General features: G+C 42.4%; 1 long non-coding RNA gene across 1 annotated transcript; it reads left to right on the top strand.

Annotated features, from left to right (window-relative positions):
- Positions 1-3,407: 3,407 nt before the first annotated feature.
- On the top strand, positions 3,408-4,088 carry LOC311035864. Its single transcript, XR_014599797.1, has 3 exons — positions 3,408-3,541; positions 3,649-3,713; positions 4,026-4,088. It is a non-coding gene; the product is annotated as an uncharacterized lncRNA (long non-coding RNA).
- Positions 4,089-4,333: the final 245 nt, after the last annotated feature.

The raw sequence follows: 4,333 nt of genomic DNA, 5'->3' as shown, positions 1-4,333 counted from the left end.
AACCAAACAAAGTATTCTCTCTTTTAGATATCGAGGGCTTGAAGCACAAAAGGCCTAGATCCCCATGCACACAAATCATGATGACATATAAGAGACAGACAGATAGAAAACCATCTCCGGTTTACTTCCCGTATCTGCATAGTCTCGCGTCTCGCGTAGCTATCTGCGTGAAGTGAGCCTGCTTCCGGTCTCCTAAAAAGGCCTTAAGAATAAATACACCATACACTGTAGTTCAGTGTAAGGAAGGCCATTTTATCGGTTATAATGTCCATATTGTCCACATGTTAAGCGTTTTGATGGGTCAGGTAATGTTTGAACATAGAGTGTATCTGAGCTCCCAGTGATAACATCTGATGGACTGTCTGTGTGAGAAATCCTTGATCATTCATCACCACATGATGAGTACATCTCATGTTGTTTCATCAAGCACGTTTTTGAACTCTAGAGGCTTGTCTGAAGCTTTTAAGCCTATGTAGTGACACCTTGTGGCAACTCAGAGAACTACTTTTGAAAGACTGAAATTGATACAGACTAGTGATGCGCGGGTCGGGTTTTTTCATGACCCGCCCCGCGACGGAACCCAACCCGCCTCAACCCGCCCCGCGAACCCATATATAAATCTATGGCTCAACCCGCCCCGCGATTTTTTTTTTATTCTGTAAAATCATGGTTAGAAAATAATCCCCAAGTGTATTCAAACTGTTTTATTGTTATTATTCTTATTCTTATTAGGAATAAAGACAAAACAAGAGCATGTGATTTTTTTTTTTTTTTTCGTGTGAGAGCGGCTGCTCTCCCGCAGCCCGCATAATTGCCTCATAAATTCTGACTTGACCCACCCGCGCCGCGGGTTGACCCGCGGGTCCCTAATACAGACCATTTTATGATTAATTTGAACAATGCATGTATTCCTGCAATAACAATATTTTGACTTTTTAGAGCTACAATGTGAGCTCAAACAGCCACTGATAAATTGAGCTGATCAAAAACAAAAATGTTATGCCAAGGGAAAACCAAATTAACTTTTTGTGATTTGATTCTACCAATATGCATCACAATCACAAAAGCGCCACTGGATAATTTTTGCGGCCTGAAAATTGGCGTCAGGTATTATAGATTACTAATCTCCTTGTGTTTCCTTGGTGTGTGCTGTTGATAAACTTGTGACACTGTTGTTGTGTGGACTATTATGTTTTACTTGGGGCTGAAATTAACTGATCCTGCAACTCAAGCATGCCTGCCTGCCCCACATACCGGCGTAGGCCTCCTCAAAGATGTCAACAAATACTGTAGCATTAGTCATCATGTAAGGCCAGCGTTGTCTCTCAAAACAGAATTCCCCATGTTTACACACACAAAAGCCTTATCAATCTGATGATCTCGCTTCATCTCAGGTGGTTAGATTCTGGTTAATGTCACCAGTGCAATTTAAAATTTGCACTGGTTTTCAGGCTGCTCACATCTAGTCCTATATAGCGTGGATCAGAGCAATAGTCACGAGTTATGACCATTTGAAGTGTTAAAAACTGCTGTAGCATCCCTTATGTGTGCTATTTTTTTTTTTTGGTATGATTATTCTCATGCCAGACCCCTGAACGAGTTTGGCACGGATTGGAGCAATATATTTATGCTGTAACCAGTGGCGTACCCACCATAGAGGCAGGGCAGGCGGCCGCCTGCCCAACTAAAATCTAGCCTCCCCTAGAAAATAAAGTAAAAGACTGAAAAACAGGCAGTGAAAAAAATCCAAAGACAATAGTGGCCGTCGGACCTCCTCGTCCATTCACGCGGCAGAGCGACGTCGCCTATAGTGATGCAAATGTTTGCCTTTATCTTCATGGGGTGCCAGGAGTGCCAGGTGTGGGGGTCTGGGCCATCACCTGTACTCACCTAGCATAAAAGGGGCTCTGAGAGCAGCTTGAGCCATTAAACTACAACATGAAGAGACCACCGCTGAATAATTGATTGATTGATTATACTTGCATATTGTTTTTATTAACGTTTTTCAGTTTTGTAGTCAGTGTAGTGTTGTTGTTAACTTGTTTCCCCCGAGATTTCCCCCCGACATTTTCCCCGAGTAGGCTACCCCCCCGGGGGGTAGAGAAAAAAAAATCTCGCCTGCGCTAAATGTAATTTCTGGGAACGCCCGGTGGAGCGTGCTGAGGGATCGCGGTGCAGGGAAATGTCTACACACAGTGAGTATGCATCACATTTAAACATTTACCTTTTTGTTTACAAATCAATATTTGGAATCTAAGCATATTTTTTGTCTTTTCCAGCCTCTGGACATGCAAGCCTAGCACCTCGGAGCAGAGAAACGTCCTCCACACCCAGTGAGTATTCGTCACATTTTAAAAGGTCACCTTTTTACTTACTAACGGAGCCATGTTAAATCTAAGAACATGTGTGTTCTTCAAGAGCTCAACAAGCAAACCAGAAAGCAGCTAGAGGTCCTCCAAGGCATGGCTATCGCTCCAGGTAAGTTTAGGGCACAGCATCAGTAGCGACTGACTTCTACTGGTTTGTCTCCAGCCCTTATCGCTGACCTAGTGATTTCCTACAGCTTGGTCTAGGCCACCTGTCAGCAGAGGACATGTGTGATTGTCAACATCTAAGACCACCCAGTAGGGGTGAGTCTCTTTCAGTGTAACATGGTATTGTAGTGGTATGTCCAAAAATGAAATGGCCACAAATGTTCTAGGTCCAGTGATAGATCCAGCATCAGGTCCAGGCACGGTGATGGCTTCAGACACAGTGTCAGATACCGGCACAGCATCAGGTCCAGGACCAGCCACGACTCCAGGTACAGCAACAGCAGTGGCTCGAGGCACTCTGTCAGGTCCAGACAGGATGACCGGTCACACCGCAGTGATGGGTCGAGGGAAACGTCAGGTCCAGACATGACAGATCCAGGGACACCGTCAGGCATGGTGAGTTGTCCAAAGGCCCCAAGTAATGAAGACCTTTATAATTCAACAAGTAGTATTGTGCACCCCTAATTGTTACAATATGACAGATGTATTATTTCTCCTGGGTACGATTTATAGTCATCTGTCTTGGAAAGTTGTAATGCTAAAAATATCGCTTTGTAATTTCTAAGACATACTTTTTGTTCTTATTACAGGTGCTATGCAGTGACTGAGAGGCCAACATGGGCATTGCCAACACAAGGTAAGTTCTGAGCTATTTCAATGAAGACAGGACACTGGCCAAGAAAACTGGGGGACACTTTTAATTTGCAACCCTTCTCTCTTCTGCCCTTTCTCTCCTTTCTTCCTTTACTGTTCTCTCTGTCCTTGTCTCCTCTCCTATCGGGACACAAAAACTGCTCTTCAATTGTAGCAGTGTTTTGTATTATTGTAGGGTGGTGTCTATAATGTCAGATAACATTTATTTGTGTTAATATACACTTACTTATTTTTCAGTATACCAGAAGAAAGTCCTAACCATATTAATAAACATTAAAGAACCTGCCTCTTCAGCGGCCAGTCTCCAGAGAGAGGAGCAACTCCTCAGTGATGTCCAAGCTTTTAATACCCTGGTAGGCTTTACAAAAGTCTGGAAGTAATGAACAGCATAAGATGCACTTGCACACTTTTTATGTTCTTCTGGGGTATGTCAGTGAAAGTTTTCATGGACTTCCAACAGGTGCTGCAACTTTCCCGTAATGGAGGGAAGGACATTAAGGACTGTGTCCACAAAGTTATTGACCGGTATGTTTCAACATGCACTATGAATGAACCCCTGTGTGATGTTTGGGTGCGCTATGGTTTTCAATGTCTGAACACTTATTTGGTTAATTCTTCTAGATGAGGGCCTGACTGCATGTTTCTATTAATTTGCCTTTTTTTTTTTTTACTTAACACCTGAACCCTCTGTTATGTCATGTCAATGACATAATGGTTGAACATTAAGTTAAAATTAGTAGTATAAACGGTTTATACCATGTTTTACAATAAATCCTAGTCCTACTACATTATTAACATAAATGTCATTTGTTTTTCTTTTTCTTTCTTTTTCATCAGGCTCTTCAGTAACAGCCTGATGGCACAGTTGAACATGAAGGGGAAGGGGGAAAAAGAGAAGACTGCTTTGGAGAAGACTAAGAGGACCTTTTAGAGCAATACAAGGTAAGCCCATATTTCATGTTGACCAAGGACAGACAAGTGGCACCCACCAATCTCTAAATTTAATTGGGTAAAACATGTCCTTCCCTGTTGACATAAAAAAATACAATACCAACTGTCTACCGTTACCGTTGCTATCATAACATTTTAAATAACTGGTGGTTAGGTGTAGAAGGGAGATGGCTTTGTATTAAACAAGTTGTGGA

This window comes from Gymnoscopelus microlampas (assembly GCF_963454915.1).
Source record: "Gymnoscopelus microlampas genome assembly, chromosome: 20".
In the NCBI taxonomy this organism is placed as follows: Eukaryota; Metazoa; Chordata; class Actinopteri; order Myctophiformes; family Myctophidae; genus Gymnoscopelus; species Gymnoscopelus microlampas.
Note: the sequence above shows the minus strand (reverse complement) of the source record. Positions and strands in the feature narration are given on the sequence as shown.